The 19,615-nt window shown below is 40.8% G+C and overlaps 2 pseudogenes; one reads left to right on the forward strand and one right to left on the reverse strand.

Annotated features, from left to right (window-relative positions):
- Window positions 1-7,586: 7,586 nt before the first annotated feature.
- On the reverse strand, window positions 7,587-8,209 carry Gm5370 (annotated as a pseudogene).
- Window positions 16,567-17,262, forward strand: Gm28934 (predicted gene 28934; annotated as a pseudogene).

Genomic DNA, 19,615 nt, shown 5'->3' on the forward strand with positions numbered 1-19,615 from the left:
TTCTACCCTTGTATCTGTGATGAGTTCTAATGACTACCCTACTGGGTGCTAAACAGACCAAAAGGCTCATCGAGGTGCATTTTCCTTCCTCATTACCTTGCTCTCAGGTTCTCTGTAGTCTGAGTTCACTCTCACCACTATTGTGACTCCTTGTACAATAGTAACCAGTGACTTTGATGAGAAGAAAGGTGGCAGTGGCCTTCTGTTATCATCTTATACACTCTGGGCAGCAGATGGGCTTAGAGTAGTTTGTGTGAGAGATGATGTTTACAAGCTCAAGTGACAAAGTCAAAACCAGGAGACTAGGATGAGAGAAATGCCAGAGAACACATTCATCAACAGGAGCCTCATCAGCTTCCATTTGGACACTAGCACTTGCCTTTAATGTGATTTCTGGCAATCCCACCTCCTCAGCTTCAGCACCAGCGTCCACCATTGCACCCTTATTACCTTTCTTGTCACTTAGTACCTGCCTCTGTACCCAGAAATTGGGGCTCTGGCCTTCAGTGGCCATGTGTCATTTACCACTGGGCCAAGCTGTTTCTCCACATCTGACTGCATCATGAACAAATTTTTAGACTGGCACCATTTAGCATTATTAGATCAACACAATCTGTTTGCTTTTCCAAGTACTCATGCAAGACTATGAGGACCTAAAACCTAAATCCCATTTAGTATTCAGTAAGCACTTAATAATTGCTGAAGTGAAAACACTAAGAGTACTATTATAGAGATCTCCTTCCTAAGAGATGGTAGAAGAAGGAGCAACATGGAAATCCACTTCGCTCTGCACACTGGTAAGCTACACCTGGCTGAATGCCCTGGACATAAGTTCCTGGAGCCAGAGAATGAAAGACAGGCCAAAGAGCCCACCCTGCCCCTTGGCATGCTCCTTGGTGAACAGCAAGCATTTCTAGAATCTGGAATTGGCTTCCATTGCTAAGCTAAAGATTATGTTTATCAAAATGTGCTAAGGGTTGACACTGCTATTGGTCTTCCCTGCTTAAACAGCTTTAAACTCCCACCAAGTTACACAAGGTCACATCTTCCTATTCTCAAAAGAGTTATCAGAAAACACATTTTTGGCAACATTTATCATTTATCCATTCAGTTGAAAGTTTCCTTTAGATCTAAAGGGGTCTGCAATCCTATGGGTGGAACAACAATATGAACTAACCAATGCCCCCAGAGCTCGTGTCTCTAGCTGCATATGTAGCAGAGGATGGATTAGACGGCCATCAATGGGAGGAGAGGCCCTTGGTCTTGCAAACTTTATATGCCCCAGTATAGGAGAATGCCAGGGCCAGGAAGCAGGAGTAGGTGGGTTGGGGAGCAGGGCAGGGGAAGGGAATAGGGGACTTTGGGGATAGCATTTGAAATGTAAATGAAGAAAATATCTAATAAAAAAGAAAATGTGTTAATAACAAAATGTGAAGTGGAATTAGTATCAAATAGTAGAAGCATGCAGATCAGTGGTCACACGAAATAAGATTCTGTGTAGTGGAAATACTCTGTATTCCTAGTATCCAGTATTGGCTTTCAAACCTTGAAATGTGCCTATTTATTCAGAAGACTTGAATTTTTTTTATTCTGTGTAGCTGGAAGATAATTAAATTTAAGTAGCCACGTGCGGCCTAGTGAGCAATGTATTAACACAGGACAGTTAGCAAAAACCATTTCCTTTTGTTCTGCTGTTAAGTTTCTCTGCTCAGAAGGATCTACTCCTGACAGATTTTCAATTATGGTCCTGGTCATGTTGTACATATAGCACCTATGTTGTCTACGTGTTCAACCAGTAACAACCAAACTGCAGGAAACACTTTAAGTCTAATTAGTTTTTGACAAAAAACTTTGGTCAGTATTTTCATATCCAGTATAGGATGGCCCCATATAGGAAAACTATAATACACACTGGTCATTTTTACATGGATATTTTGAATTGTTTAACATTTTCCTGTGAAAATGATTGTAATGAACGTCTAAAAGGCCCCAAGTTGTCTGCATATCCTTTGATTCTTTAGAGGGATGAAGAAGTTCAGAAAATAGTTGTTCTACCATTTAAGGTTTAGTCTAGCAAAAGAAAGCACGATGGGACCAGCAGGGCGAGAGACCCAAGCATGTGGGTCCTCTTCCTCCTGTCTAAAGACACACAGAGGTTGTTCTTTCCTCCCATCCCTGCCCAAGCAAATGTAGTAAAGACTCAGTACTCAGAAGTCAACCTAGGTCACACCATCAAGCAACCATTAAACTTCCCATTGGAGAAGCTCAGTTTCCAAGTGGCAGGAAAACCTTATCACTTAGGAAGTGTTCCGTGGACTGCTGGGATGGACCAACTAACCAAAAGAAAATGCCTCTCTTTCCTTCTCCATGTGAGAGGGATACTGTTCCATCCAGTGTTTAGATGTAGTTGTTAGACAAGATAAATCTCCAAGCTAGAATGGGTTTGGGCTAAAAGGTAATAGATATCATTTGTTCAGCAGGTGGCTATGAAACTTTTCAAAGATTTAAGTAAGTGAAAGACAATCAGATAGTAATTCTATAGAGTAGGCATGAACTTCAGAAAAGTAAAGAAAAGTTAACCTTGGTGGTACGTGCATATACTTTCAGCACCATGAAGGCAGAGGCAGGAGGATCAGGAAGAACAAAAATAATAAAAGAAAAAGCCGGCTAAACAAGGAAGAGGTCACTACGGTATCTGGAGAGGGGGAAACGTTGATGTCACTGAGGGCAGTGTGACTGAAGCCAGCAGGGCAGGCTGGCAGCTTGGTGTGTGTGTAGGACTGAACACAACCTCTGTCTGAAGACCATCACATTTCCCTTTGTGTGGATGATATAGACATTATCTCAGTGCTATAGTTGTGACATATCTATTTGCCCAAAGCATCTGAGTCTTTCTTTAAAAAAATTGTTAAGACAAGGCTTCTATTTATAGCCCTGGCTGTCCTGGAACTCACTCTGTCAACCAGGCTGGCCTCAAAATGAAAGTTGCACCTCTCTATCAAGTGCTGGGATTAAAGGGGTGCACCACAACAGCCTGGTAAGCATCTGGGTCTTAATCTCTGACAGCCCAGCCTGTTTCCAGATTTAAACACTCAAAATAAAACTACTCACTAAGACCCATCCTGAGACAATTCCCCTTCAAAGATAGTACTGAGACACTTCCCCCTCGGAGAGACTAATGAATCTCACCATTTCCCTAACTACTGAGTTAATAAACTAGGATTTGCTTGAAAGATTCTTCATTCTCTCTTTATGGAGGAGTGTGCATAGCATGCTGGGGATAATCAAGAAAGGTACAAAGTGAGTCTTTGGGACACCATCGCTCTGATTTCTTTCTTTTTTTTTTTTTTTATTCTAAGGTTCTCAGAGATGTGGTCCTGGTGGCTCAGGCCTGAAATCTCAGCACTGGAGAGGCGGAGGCAGGAAGACTGCCATGAGTTCCAGGTGAGCCTCTGGTGCATAGTAAGTTCCAGGTAAGCCTAAGCTACAGGGTGAGACACTATATGTATCAATCAAAAATCAGTGCTCAGAATCTTAATCTGAGGTTCTGGTCAAATAAATTCTGGGTTGAAATATGGGGGAGAGAAGCAGTGGAGGGGAGCTGGGAGGAATGGAGGGAGGAAAAACTGTGGTCAGGATGTATGAGAAGAATAATCTGTTTTCAATTAAAGGAAGAGAAGGAAGGGGGAACGGAGGAAGGAAAGGAGGAAGAGAGGGAGGGAAGGAGGGAGGGAGGGAGAGAGGGAGAAAGGAAGGAAGGAAGGAAAGAAGGAAAGGAGGGAGGGAGGGAAAAAAGAAAGGAAGGAGGAAGAAACAAAAAACAAAGAAAAAAGGAAAGAATAGGGAGGGAGGAAGAAATGAAGAAAAGAAAAGAGGGAGGAAAAACAAAGGAAGGAAGAATGAATGAGAGAGAAAGAGAGAGAGAAATTTCAAGCATTTAGTCTGTCATAAATCCTGTGACTTAGACTTCTCAATGTTGAGGCTCTGGTCCACGTTCTACTCCTGTGAGCTCATATAGGTAAACCGCTGAAGGCCTAAAGGGAAATATTGAACCCTATGGAGTAAGGGACTCTTAATTTCAACTGCGGTGGAACGCTTAATTCGTAGCCATCCAACTATCCCTCTCTTTGATGTATAAGATGTGAAGATTTTTCTGATTCCTTGGAAATGGCTTGAAAGCAACCTAATTATGTCTGGCAGAAGCTCTACCAATATGGGTAACATAGCAAGAATCTGAGCGTTCATTTTCCTTCAAATGATAAGAAGTAGAAAATATTCAGAAATGTAACACGGCCTTCAAAATAGACATACACCTAAGTTGTACAAGTAATGATATATAAAACAAAGAAAGTGGGTAAGAGCTGTAAGTACACAAGGATTTTTCAGCTTATGCAAATTGAATTTCTTTTTTAAATCCCTTTTCTCAGGGAATGCTTGTTAGAACAAATGTATTAAAGTCTTGTTGCTGACTTTGAAATGTATACAAATCTTCATTCTAAAAGAGAAAACAGCCATTCTCCCTTCCAGGTTGTAAAATCTTTTCAGCGGGGACTTCCTACCAACCTCTGAGGTCTTCCTTTTCAGTTCAAGGACTGGGTGCTGCAACAAACTAGGATAACCCTTTCAATGAAAATCCAACCATTACTTAAAGGTACAAGCCTGGAAACAGCGTGTTCTGCTCTGCCATCTTGCAGGATCTAAATATAAAGTTGGGTCAGCTTCTTCAGGTCACGAAATAGAACTGCTGGCAACAGCAGATGACTCCTCCGTGTGCTTTGTGCCCCCTGAATATTTTCACCACCTGTTTTCACGTCTGACCTCTCCAGTCATTTCAAGCAGTTCACGAAGGGAAGGTGGTGAAAACCTGGCAAGCCCATATGCCAAACTAAATCATATCCAGGATACATGAATCGCCTCTGAATCCAAAAACAGAAAAGAAAAGAAGGGGGGAGAGGAGAGGAGAGGAGAGGAGAGGAGAGGAGAGGAGAGGAGAGGAGAGGAGAGGAGAGGAGAGGAGAGGAGAGGAGAGGAGAGGAGACCAGTAATTAGTGATTAAAACTGGAGGGAGTATTTTGTTTCCCATTTAGCCTTAAACTTCTCATTGCTTCTATGCATTCTCATACATAATGTGAGGCTGTGCAGCCTGTCCATGTGAGAAATAAACTGGTAATTCTCATGGCCAATGTGCTCTTTATGTTACGGATGGTTTGTCTCGTGTGTTTAACGGCCAATTTTTCTTTAAAACAAGATAAGGCTTCCATTTTTCCTGGTCAACTATCAAAAAGATTAGCAGTGTTTCATCATGTACAAATTAGGAGATATTGTAAGAACGAAAAGTAACTTTTAACTAGTGTTGCTGTTTCTGTTTCGGGGAATAATGTTCAAGCAGGAGAAACAGAACAAGGTTTAGTAAATTACCAAAGATATAATAACTAAAGAGTGGATAACATTAGATTACAAATATGCATTTCTATTATGAATTAGCATAAATACCTACAATTTAGGAAGCATCCAGTCTGCTTAATACAAACACCTTTAAATACAAAAATATTAACATTATACATGGATAGTATGTTTCTATCATAGAAAAATCATACCAAAAACCTTGTCTAAAGTCTCCATGTAAGATTTTGCAATTAACACTTGCAAATATTCTCAAAGAGAACTATGGAGTGTGCATACTGAATTCTTTTTAAAATGTATTTCATGTAAGGAGAGAAAAGAGTATGACTTTCTAGCAGAGAAAGCTGACAGACACTACCTTAGTCAGATATCAAGGTCAATGTGAACAGTCATGAATCACGTTGGCAATGTAGGCCCCGATACAGTATGACAGGAGTGGTACTTCTCCTCTGGATAGTCTCCAAAATCCATAGGTGTAGTTCGACCAGGAGAATACAACAGAGAAGTCCCAAGAGAGGGGCACCCTGGAAATGCCGAACTAGTATTCCTCAAAATCATTACATTAATCAAAAATTATAAAGCATAAAAAATTGTCACAGCCGAAAAATAAAACCTAAGAAGATACGATCAAATGCAATGTGCTATTCTGGATGGAATCCTAAAGAAATCAGAATAAAGTAGAGAATTTAGTTTAAAGTGTGTCTGCTGGTTCATTGATTAGAATAATTATACCATAAAAATATAACAGGATAGGCAAAAATCTTTGGCCTATCTCTGTAACGTCTGCTTGATTTTGTTATGCAGCTAAAGTTGCTGTAAATAATAACCAATGTTAATAACTATTATTACTAGTATAACACATGTGATCATACCCACTACTCAAATCTTAGTTTGTAGTGTCAAAGGCTTTCTGGAAAAATGGCAGACTCATGGACTTCTGCAGGAACTGAACGGAAGCATCTTCTACCATCAGAAAGCAAGAATATGTGCTGAAGAAAAATGAAGAAAGAGAAAGGGAAAGAAAAGAAGGAAAAAGAAATTAAAAAAAATATCCAGAATAATAGAAAGAGAATGATGTGTGTGTGTGTGTGTGTGTGTGCATGTAAATATATGTTTATAGAACAACTAATTAAGAGTTTCTAGTGGATAAAGATGGAAGACAATTTTAATACTTTCTCTTTTGCCAATGAAACGACCATAAGTACAGGAAGCTCATTTTGATGGCAGGCTGTCAGAAATCAGGCACTGAGTTAAAAGTAGGCTATCGTTCACTGAAAGTTCTCCTCAAAGCAGAAGCAATTACAATTGAGGACTGTGAAGACAACAAAGTTGGTCACCTTGCCTAAGGTCACACAGGTCTCAAGGACAAAACTCGTTTCAATCCATAGGTGCCTAACTTTATTAGTCCATGTTTTTCCACCATATGATGCTCCTCCAAGTTCAAGAGCAGAGGGTTTAGCTTTGGAAATACATCACTTATATTGAAAGCACCATGCTGGCATGATTTTTGGTCTATTTTATTAGGTTCTTATATCTATATCTACCCTTATCCCACTCTAATCCCTTCCAACCCCCCCTCCCCCCAACACTAGGTAGGAGAGAAGGAAGGTTAGAGGGGTAAGTGGACATAAACATCTTTAGGCTACTTCCTGCTGATTATGGGTGTCAGACCAAGTTCAATTTTTGTTGTCAGGATATCTTCAATTTCTCTTTGCTCAGGAACACTTGAAAATCTGCAACATCAGCATCAACAGGCTCCTCCTCCTCCTCTTCCTCCTCCTCTTTTTTTTTTCCTTAAGTCAAATAATTTATTAGCACATAGTACCATCCAGAAAAATATTGCTTTGTGGTCTGTTGGGAAGGAGCAAATATAGAGCTTGTACTTGGTCAGTATCTTCAGTGTGCACTTCTAAATCCCAGCCCAGGATGTAGCCCTCATTTTCATAGCTGCAGAATATGGTATTGAATCAGGTGGGTGGGGTAGCCCTGCTACTCATTTTCAACACTGAAGCTCAAATCATTCTATGGTTTTCACTTTAATAAAACTCAAGCAGGTGGTGCTCTGCCTAAATGTATCCTCTACCCACAGGAGCAGTGCCTAAAGAAATCTTTGGTCCCCACTTCCCTGGTTGGAGGCAGAGAAAGGGCAGGCCAGGCTGGTCTGAGGCACAGTTCTTTCGGATTCACTCCTGGAGTCCATTGGTCTTGAGGACCTCTGGGAACTTGAAGATTTTCTTCTCCACACTCTTTTCTGCCCCTGCCTGTTTCTAACGCCTCAAGAGATGCTTCTTCTTCCAATCGTGGATCGTGGCCTTTTCCTTTGGTTTCCCCTCCAGAGCAGTAGTCACTGCCTGGTACTTCCACCCAACCTCATGAGCCAGACGCCCCAGGTAAGTTAACTTTCTGGTAGGCTTCAGCAGTACAACCTTGAGGGCAGCAGGAACCACCATCTGCTTTTTCTTGTCATTGGGTGGAGGATCCCATCCAACACCTTGGGGCGTTCCAGGGCAGCCTGGCCTCTCTCGGTCGGGGGCGGCATGCAGCGCACAGAGCGCCAAAAAATGAGGCTGGGGGAAGTGATAGGAGCCTGGAGAGGGGTTGGAATTCATCCACTTTCAGAGAAAGGCCAGATACTTTAACTTGTTTCTGTAGAAATTTCCAGAAATGTTGATGCCCTCACAGCGTACAACCACCACCGTCCAGCCCAGCGGTACCTGATTGGCTGCAATGGCCATCCAATACTAGAACCTGCCCCTCCACCTGGGAAAGGAGGAGGTCTTGCTGCAGGGGTGTTGCCTCTTCCTCTTCCTCCTCCTCCTCTTTCTTCTCCTTCTTCTGAACTCCTTCCACCCCTCTCAGGGCTCTGGCATTTATATTTTCTCCAGAGTCTCCAAGAATGACACTCTCTGCAGCTTGCAAAGATCAAGCCCCTGCTAGTCCAAGACGCAAGTCATAATCCCCTGCTGTGAAGCAGCCTCTCACTCCTCCATGCCAGCGATTCAAACAAAAACATATTCATATAACAAAGCTGGGTTTTTAAAGAAACTAAAACTCTCCTTGTAGCACCAGAGCTTAGGTTTTACCCACAGCACTACAAAACAAACAAACAAATCTCGATTCATATCCATGCTTCCTCTGGTAATAAAAGTTCATCCCAGATTACCTAAAGTTTAATGACAGACATCTACTAAAGAGTTTACAGAACGGGAGTTAAGGGGACCTTATGTGAGAATGTATTCTATTCCTTTAGTGGATGTAAAGGACAAATAAAAAAACAGAGAACACTGCAAAACTGAGGAAATTATATCTATCTCAATCAAACTATTTGCAGCTGAACTGTCCCTGTGCCTTTAATTTGTACAGCAGCAGCAACAGCTAATGGTTAATCTGCTCTCTAGGATGTGGAATGTCTCCCACTTAATTTCTGTTTACATAGCCTCCGGGAGATCCAGTTTTTATTACAAGCCGATGAGTAAACAGCTGATAGAACCTTGGAGTGACCTCATCAAAGGAAGGAATCCAGAAGACCTCAGCAGCTCGCTTTGGTCAGACAGCCTCCCTGGAGAGTCACAGCCATCTAGTTAAACAGAGTGTTGGTGTACACCAGCTTGAAACGGAAAAGAAGGAAGAAAGGGAGAGAGAGAAGGAGGGGAAGACTGTTCTAGGATAGATACATACGTACATACATGCATACATACATACACATTCATACACATACACGCACACACAAACACACACACTAAATATCCCATTTAGAGATTAAATCACCTTCCATATGTGTCCACAGCCCCCACCATCTCCCATAGCCTACCCACCAGCCATATCACATAGTCTATGTGACTAAGAATCTAGGCATGGACCTCCACAACTAAATGATGACCCTTTCTTCTATTGGATAAAATTACCTCTAACTCACGGATGGTTGGGGAAGTGTGTGGGTTTTATTCAAATCTTCCATTAGCCTCTATCCTGGGTCTTCCAGACCAATTGTGCTTTACATCTTCTTCTAAGCACCACCTTGGAATTATGTACCTGAGAAATCAGACAGATGGCTATCCTGTCTGTGAAGGTCTGTGATATATCCTCTCTGTGAAGCTCTGTATCCTGAGACTCCTTTCTTCCATCTAAGTCACTCCTTTTTTCTTTCATGTGTAGGTATTTTTCATTATGCCTGTGTAAACAAGTAATATAATAATATGGAGTAACACTTTAAATCGTTTTAGAATGTGATTCTATTTTTGAATGCAATTTCTAACTATTGAGTCTGAGGTTGAAAGCTATTGAGCTCAAACATAGATAGAAATTACCATATAGACATTGCATCCAAGTCTCCAAAACTGGACTTACACACTCCAGTAAAGTTTAATAAAGTCACTGCCCTCGTTCAAAGGCTTGATATGCAGTGAACAATTCGTGCTTATATATATATTAAAAGGGGGGAAGTGTTGATTGGAGTGCTTTATTGGTTTCTGTGACTGTGGAAGGAAGAATTAGCCAAAAAATAAAGAAATGAAGATTCTTAATTTTCTACAAAGAAATTATAAAAGCATTAAGTATGACACCTCTCAAATAGCAAGCCACTTCACTAGCCACAAAGAAGTGAACAAAACTATAGATGACAGAATTTTAAGCAGTTTGAAAACTATTGTTTCTGATATTTCCCACCATAACAGGCTAGGCACATTTTTTTTTCTTACCAGATAATCAAGACGCTAACCCTGGGCACACCATCCTGGCAACTAGCCACCCTGAACAAGGGTGGGAAAGGCAAGTGTTCAACTGCTGGGAAACAGCATTGCCTAGGAAACCCCTCTCTGTTTACCCTTCTTGAGAGAATGTGTGATTGCAAGGCTCATCCCATGTCTGAGCAGGTGACAGACAGAAACCACTTCCAGAGGAGTCCCTGGGCCCCTCCCAAGAGAATGCCCTGGGCAGTCATTAGCTCATTAGGCTGCTTTGATAATTGGATGTCTGTCTAACTGCCCAGAGCCACATGCTACCATGAGCAATGAAGTCTCTGGGAATTCAGCCCTTGGATTTAATCGTCGACAGAGAAAAATGGCCAAAAGGGGGCCTGGGGTGAGAAGAGGGCAAAACTATGCAGAAGAAATGGGATGGGGCTACTGTCAGGAAAGAAAGAAAGAAAGAAAGAAAGAAAGAAAGAAAGAAAGAAAGAAAGAAAGAAAGAAAGAAATTGAAATTTAATACACAGCCCTTAATTAAATTTGGATTATTTAAAACTGATCCTCTTTCCTGTCACAAATTGCCTTATGAAAGATTAATAAAACACAATGCTAGAGAAGAGAGCCTGGCAAGACAAGCCAGTGAATACGCAGAGCCTTCTCGCTCCCGTAGACAGGCTTTGAGCCGGGGTGACCGTCCTGAAAGCCTGAGAAATGTACACACTTGGTCCCAGCAGCGTTGCTATTAGATTTATAGAAACGAGGGAGATGAAAGACAGGCAGGAGCATGAATGTGAGTCTGCACTTGGATCCCATGGACGAAGTCTACTATAAGCTCCTTGCCAACCACTTTAAAACAAAGATTAAAGAGAAAAGATTAAGATTCCATCCTTTGTTGTCAGAGCGGTAATGGGTGCTGAGGGAAGGATGCAGGCTAGGTGGTTAGAAGCTATTTGGGGAACTTTGTGGATGAGGGAGATCTGACATAAACTATGCAAAGGAGAGAACATAGATCTTTAATAGGTGAATGTGGAGAGAACGGAGGCCAGGAAACAGGACAATAGCTAGCAGTGAGTGCTGTACAGCTAAGTTTTAGGCCTGAGAAGCTGCCAGCTGGCTTGGAGCAGTGGTGGCCAAAGTGTGGTCTCTTGAACGAGAGGCATCTGTGGCACCAAGTTTGAAAGGCACATTCTCAAACCCTCCCTAAACCCATGGTTCCTGGTCTGCAGGGGTAAACCCTGTAATCTAGGTTAATTTATTATCCAGTAAATTCCCTGGATCGATGTGAGGCTTGTTTGAACTTCAGAAACTAGCTTGCGGGGAGTGTTGAGCAGTGAAAAGAGCCCTTCTGAGAAATCAAGCAACTCTCTGCCGGCTTCCACACCAGAGAAACTGACCTCTGTGATTCCCCAAAGCCACTCCATCAGTGTAGCAAAAGCTATAGTCTCACAAAAGTATGGGCTGTAACATCTGTACTGCGGAGCACAGGCAGTGCAGAGAACATTGACACCCACCACACCTTCAACAAGCTATAAAGTTCCCACCACCATGACTCATTTTCTAAGGAAACATCCTTAAAACGAACATGTGACAATGACTCAAAACCTCAGCAAAGGTGTCTCTGAAATCCAGTGTGGGGTCTGCTCTCCAAGGCCACAGGCTGAGAAATCAGCTTTTTCAGGAGGCATGTTTATCCATTTATCACATTTGAATCTTACACTGTGAACATCTGCAGACAAAGCTATTATTTACATGGAGAGTATCCATACCAATCACCTTAATGCTTAGTTGTGTGAACCCACGCAGGACACAAAAGAGAGGACCAAGCAAAGTCAGGAGCTGATGAGGAAGTGAGACACCATGCAATGTGCAGGCTTAGAAGTGGAGAAGGAGATGGTATCGAAGGCAAGCTGGAACAAGCTCAGGGAACATGGACTTGTGGCTACATGGATCTCTGCCTCTGTATGTGGAGAAGCAAAATTCTCTTCACAGGATGAAGTTATCAATCGAAGAGCAAAGTACAAAATTGGAAAAGCATCATGGAAGGTACTAGAAGTTCCATCTACTGTTCCATGTACCAGCAGGTTATGGCTTAAATTCTTACAAATGAAAATCATTGAGAATCTAGTACGACTACAATGTAACTTAAACTGCCTGCATCCCAGAAGTAACTGTCTGATACAAACTAACACTTCTTGGAAACACTCTTAAACGGAAAAGTGGGGCGTGGGAGACGGGCCAATCCATCAAAGGTTTGCCTGGCAATCTTGAGGACCTGAGATCAACCCCAGAACACACATTAAAAGAAAAGAATCCAGGTGTGTTCACACAGGCTTTGTAATCCGAGCACTGGGGACAAGGAGAAGAGAGAGAGATTGATGTTGAGTTGAGTCCTGAACCAGGTGAGAGATTCTGTCTCAACAAACAAGCTAGATAGTACCCTGCTAACAACACCCCAGGAGGACCACTGGATGCCACAGGTACACACACATAAACACTGCCACACAAACATGCATACACAAGTGTAACAACTTCCAGCTAATACACTCTGTACATCAGCTTTCATTTTCATTACATATAATTTCTGCTTAACGCTTTACACTGTAGATTCTTAGAAAAGTCTTCTGTGTATACTAATTTAATAACTTAGTGGGCAGAAAGTGCTAAAGGAAGAGCTAGCTAGCCAAAGTGTTAAATCCACTGGAGGGGGAAAAAAATCTAAGCTAATTCTTTTTGTAAAACTTTATAGTATGCACTCATTTTCTTTGTATGTTCATTATCTAATTAGCATGATATGTAATAAAAGCTTGCTAATGTCCTCTAGGTAGGTGTGCTACAAATTTAAAACCCTGACACTTTCAACTTTAGAATATTTAAAATGATATGTTGATGAAAAGGTCCAAATAAAATTAAGCTGTCTCATCCTCTCCTTTATTTTCCTTAAAGAAATGCTGTATTTATTCTTAAAGAATTCCATACAATGTATTTTAATCATAGTCATTCCCCTACCACCCAACTTCTTCAAGACTCACCACCACCTCCCTACCACCCAATTTCAGGCCTTTATACTATATAAATATATGTAGGTGCTACAACTTAAGGTATATTCACTTTCTGTATGCACACACATGCTCGAACACTCGCGCACGCGCACACACACACAGTGCTGTGGGAAATATTATGTCTTCTCTCACCAATGTTGGAATCACAGGATGGAGTACAAGGACCTAGGTGCCATTATAAGTCCTGTAACATGCTCCATGTACGACCTGACATGAGTTTTCCTCCTACTGGGATTTAGCTCATTGGCTGCGAAGATCTAGAGAACCACACTGCTTTATAGGGTAAGAGCTAGATGACGCTTCTGTGCCCAGTGTAAACAGAGGTTGCACAGTACTCGACAGCAAAAAGAGCTGTTATTAATAGCTTTGGGATCACAGAGTGTGTTATCTTGAATCAGAGGTCCCAGTCATACACCCATATGAAAAAAGTTATTAACTCATTCATAGTCAACGTTTGCAAGCAAACTTCATAGCACTTGGAATACTGGGGGATATGCGGAGTTGTAGCTCATGCTTGTTTCCTGATTTTGAGCAATGCTGCTATGATTTGAATGTATGTGTCCCTCCAACATCAGTGTCAAAACTTAGACTCAGGGCAATGGGCTAACTGAGAAGAATTCAAATGAGGAGAGCTGTACAATTACAACTGAATGAGGCTCAGAGAGCTACCCACCAAGCTGCAATCCTTTTGGGCATATGAGGAAAACACCATCCATGGCACACAAGACACCAAATCTGTGGGTAGACTCAACTGAGAACTAGCAGAGCCAGAACTGTGTGAAAGAAATTTCTGTTCTTTATAAATTACACAGTCTGTGATACTTTGTCATAGTACCAGGAATAGAGGAAGTTTCTTCAATTCACCAAGACATATGGTCATCAGTAAATGGAGTAGAGCTGAAACATCAATAAAAAAATACTGAAGAATTTAATCCCACTACTTGGGAGGCAGAAGCAGATGGATCTCTAAGTTCAAGACCAGCCTGATCTACAGAGCAAGTTCTAGGACAGCAAGGCTACACAGAGAAATATTGTCTCAAAAAAAAAAAAAAAACTGAAGAAAAGTTGACGTTTTAAAGTATTTGTCGTCTTCAATTTTTTTATGGCCATAGTAACTACACATATAAATCAGATGCACTGATCATATCAGGCTAGTTTGCAGTTGGCCCTCTCTGTCCTTTATGTTCAGTTTCAGCTCCTCTCTTGCAGGACTTCCTTAAGAATAAATTATTGGGAATTTGCTATGAAAACACCAGAGGTTGTTGCTTCTGTGTGGTCACTTTGGTATTCATTATCTAACTGCCCTTATGCCCTTGCTCAGTCCCCCTCTAGTCCTCCCAGCGTCTCATACAATGGTTCCCAAGCTTCAGGCAGCAACACTTTGGGAGTCAAAGGACCTCTTCACAGGAGTAGCAAATCATGTATCCTGCATATCGAATATTTACAATATAATCCATAACAGTAGCAAAATTACAGTTATGAAGCAGTAACAAAAAAATGAATAGTTGAGAGTCACTGCAACATGAGGAGCTGTATTAAAGGGTCTCAGCATTAGGAAGGTCGAGAACCACTGCTCTAGTACAATATGCTACACTCAAGTCCATCTACCTTTTACATATGAGAAGTTTTGTGTTTATCTTCCTGTGTCTGGCTTATTTCACTTAATAGGTGCTCTCTGGTTCCATCTACTTTGCTAAAAATGATAGGTTCATATTTATACTTATGGCTGAGGAACCCAGTATGCATATAGCATAGCTACTCTCATTTCAAAGGCTCCATTCTCTATGAGTACATTTGTTATATCACAATTGCTATGGTCAACACAGGGTAAAGCTTTCTCTTTACAAGAGAAGTTATAGCAAGAAGTGTAGGTAGTTGACAGCAAGAGACACCCTCTGATCTACCACAAGATTTAGGCCAATGGCTGAGCACAGGAGGATGTAGAGGCCCTCTCCACATACCACAGGCATCATCTTTGGCCAACCCTGCAGAGGAAAAGGTTCTTTCTCTGAGCTTCACTACAGACTAAGGTTCTTTTTGTTTAATTCCTTTGCCCATGCTCACGTGACATCACTTTTTCTGTTGGATGAGCTGGAAGTTTTCCCTGACTATGTTCCTCCTTCACATGAGGGAGTGGCAAGATGATGTGACCTATAATTAATTAATTATACTATGAATATATGTGCATTTTAAAAGCACATTGCTAAGCAATAACACTGATCTCCCCTCCCCTTCAAAATTAGATAACAGAGTTCTGTAATAGATAATTGGATATATTCATGGATGGATTATTGACTAGATTCCTTATAGTCATCTTATTCTCCTATAATATACTATTGGGAAAAATGGGACAAATGCAAGAGAGTGACTCAGAAAAAAAAAATCTAACTTTACCTACTAGCTGCGCTGGCTGGCAAAGATGGAAGCCATACCTATAAACCATTGAACACTATCTAATGCTATGGAAATCCTTTCTGTTGTGAGAAATTGTGCAGTGTGGTTAACACAGGGTCTTTCTACTCAGGATTTATAGATGGCTACTTGAGTTGATACAGGCATGTGAAATAAACCATAAAATTGGGTTTTTATAAGAAAAATGTTGTACTACATCCATTATATTTATTTAAAGTATTTTTGTCTTATGGGCAAACTTCATTGCTACTGTTAGCCCTATGAAAATGCTATAAAACAGCGTATAATCTTAGCATGTGGAAGACAGATAGAAAATCCCAAGAATGAGAGACCCTGCCTCAATGTAGAAGGTAGAAAGCAACTGAAGAAGACATCCAAGGTCAACTACACACACACACACACACACACACACACACACACACACACACACACACACCTGTACATACATGTGTATCCACATAATTGTAAACACATATGTACACATGCATCAATACCATCCTAACATACATTACAGAACTACACATAAAAATTTTATATTAGACAAACTTAATGAAACTACAAATCCTGGAGGAAGAAGTAGGAATAATTCTGAAATGTGTGAAAATGATTTAGCCTCAGGCAAAAAGAGAGAAATATACAGACAAGCTATGTTCAGAAGTATCATATAAATCTGAGAGAAGCCAATATAAAGACTGAGAGCCAGCAGGTTAACTCAGTAGGTAAGGTACTGAAGAACAAAGTTCAGTTTCTGGAACTCATATGGTAGAAGAGAATCAACTCCTGTCAGATGTCCTTTGACCTCCTCACATTTACTATGGCACGTACCCATATACAAAAGCATGCAAAAATAAATAAAGATGTAACAAAGACTGAGACGCTGATGTCATGCCATTTTGAAAGTACCCCACAGCTTAGTAAAAAATAAAGCACATACTATGATACTATTTACCCAACAGAAGTAGAAAATATATACTAACATTTGCTTGCTAAAATAAGATAAATATCCCTCCTTCTAGAGATCTGCTGGATCCAGATGCAGGGATATGGCTGTGTCCTTCCGTGGCCAGACCTTAGGGCTTGTGCGAGGTGGACAAGAACTCAGAGGAGCCTGAGAACACCTATATTCTGAGGCTCATTGTCCAGCAAAAGTTTAAACTCTCTGTGGTTAAAGACTGCATCCATGCTGTGCTCAAGGAAGAATTGGCAAGCACTGAATATTCTTCAGATAAAATGATTCAACTCACAAAACATCTATCAGAAATGATTAGAGATAAGCTAAAAGCACGACTGCTCACTGTTTCTGGGATGCAGACACCAACAACTACATTCACAATGTTTGCATAAACGGCAGCTTATTCTGTGCTGTGGCAGCGTTTTGTTGCTTCTACTATCGAATCTTTGGAAAGTAACTATGACGTCAAGGAAACCTTACCTTTTTTATGTAGGTAAATTTCCTGACCAAATAAAAATAAGTTGGCATTTCAGTACCTAAAATCTGTTAAGTTGTATATGTTTAAATGGTTTGATTTTATTATATTATCTGTGCCATTTCTACATTTGGAAAATACAAAGAAAATGGAAGGAAATTTTTATTTTAATATTTCAGATGATAGATACTTGGGTGTATTTTCTATTCATTGTTCCTTATAAGATGTAAAAATACCATTTCTAAAATAAATTGTGTGTTTTCACCCTTTAAAAAAGGATAAATATCTCATAAAACATCATAGAAAATATTATATTCTCATTGGGGGGAAGGGGTTAGATAATTGGGAAAAACATGAGAGGGGCATTTTATCACTGTACTGTTGAAAAAAAGATATCCTGAGTGCTTACTTACAGGAATGCATTGATCATTAATAGTTAATCACAACTTCAATGTTAATAATAAATGCCTTATAAAATTAAAGATTTTGTTTCAACATGTCTCCAAAACATCACAATTATTATTTAAAAACATATTTTTACCTTTCTATCCAGCAGCAAATTTTTTGAATACATGTAACTGTATTTCTCATCTTAAAACTGTATTCTGCAGCCAGGTGGTGTGGTACATACCTTGAATCCCAGCATTTGGAAGGCAGATATAGGTGGATCTCTGAGTTGGAAGCCACCCTGGTCTATAGAGTTCCAGGATATCCAGGGCTGCTCAGAGAAATCTTGTCTCAAAAGATAAAATCCTTGTATTTTACTATGTAATTATTTACTGTTCCTGTGAATGGTACACATGAGATGGCTAATGTTGGTCATGAGTCTGGAACTTGAATTGCCTTGGTTAAACACAAGGTCCAGATTTTGGGGAGATGTCGTAGATAAAACACCGTTATCAAAAGCAGTTTGAGGGGGAAAGGGTTTATTTTAGCTTACAATTCCACTTTACAGTCCATCTTCAAAGAAAGTCAGGGCAGGAATTCAAGATAGGAACCTGGAAGCAGGAACTGAAGCAGAGGACATGTAGAGTACTAGCTTGCTCCCATGGCTTGCTCAACCTGGTTTCTTACACATCTCAGGACCACTTTCCTAGGCATGGCACAACCCACAGTGAGCTTGACCCTCCCATAAAAATCATGAATCAAGAACATGTCTGACAGGTTTGCCTATAAGTCAATCTACAGGAAGCATTTTTCTCAAGTAAAAGTCCCTCTTCGGAAATGACCCTACCTTGTGATAAGTTAACATAACATTAACTAACACAGGAATTAAGACTGTGTCTGCTGAAGCAACTGCAGAGTCCATTCCTGCAAACAGAAAATCAACCTCCTGCTTCTCTGCTCCATCCACCACAGAGCAGGAAACATAACTAGACTCATGATAAGCTTGGCTGGAGACTTCATCTCACCCTGGAGACTGGTTGTCCTTAAAGAAGCAAATCATGGGTGAGACAAATGCACATAATACTGTGAACACGGAACCACACATTTCCTTTTAAGGAAAGCAATCCATTTGGAAGAGCATCTGTAGCAAAGTGTGTGTGTGCGTGTGCACGTGCGTGTGTGCGTGTGTGTGTGTGTGTGTATGTATGTGTGTGTGTGTGCGTGCGAGCGTGTGTGCATGTGTGTGTGTGTGTGTGTGTGTATGTATGTGTGTGTGTGTGCGTGCGAGCGTGTGTGCATGTGTGTGTGTGTGTGTGTGTGTGTATGTATGTGTGTGTGTGTGTGCGTGCTTGCGTGCGTGCGCGTGTGTGTGTGTGTGTGTGTGTGTGTGTGTGTGTGTGTGTGTGTGGAGGGAGGGTATTATAGAAGAGTCTACTTGGGTACCTCTAGAAACAGAATACCTCTTCACGGATTTCCAATTGCACCCCAGTCTTAGGGTATGATTGTTGGCTTTATGTCCCCTCTACATGGCTAGTTATTTATGGTCACACTAACTCTGCATGTTCTTGCTTGTCAGAAAATTATGAGTATTGTAAAGAGTATATAAGAAGCAGTTGTTTTTAAAGATCAAAGGAAAGCTAAAAATAAATAACAGCTCTAATCCATACTTGCCACACTGCATCTCATGCACGCCCTATGCTGTACATGACTTAAGATAGAAAGCATGAATTCTTATTCTTTCTCATAATTTCCACACCATCAGACTTCCTGTTTTGAGAAGAATTATATTTGAAGTCTTCATCTAAACACATGGCATACAAAAAGTACTTCATGATCTCAAAATGCAGAGAAGGCTGTGTTCTGCATACTTCTAATGTGATGAGAGGAACTTGTTCTTGCCCCAAGGGACATGGAACCTAGTAGGTATTCTGAGAAGTGTATCATCTGAAAGAAGGACTACAGGACATTCAAGTGCTTTCAACTTTGGGGGTAAAAACAAAGGCCATCTGAGCAGGACACGTCAGAAGGGCTAAACTGAAGAGGTTGGGCTATAGCTCAGCTCTGATCCATGAGAAGTTTCTCATGTGATAAGTGAATGTGTGCAGGGAGGTTGAAGCAGAAGGGCTACAGACTGAGAATAATTGCTGGAGTTAATGCAAGAAAAACATTGAGGAGCATTCAGTGGGCCAGGGAAGAAAAGCATGAGACACAGAGAAGAGTAAAGTTGCTCAGGAATTTGAGT

The sequence above is a fragment of the Mus musculus genome, chromosome 9 (assembly GCF_000001635.26).
Source record: "Mus musculus strain C57BL/6J chromosome 9, GRCm38.p6 C57BL/6J".
Classification (NCBI taxonomy): Eukaryota; Metazoa; Chordata; class Mammalia; order Rodentia; family Muridae; genus Mus; species Mus musculus.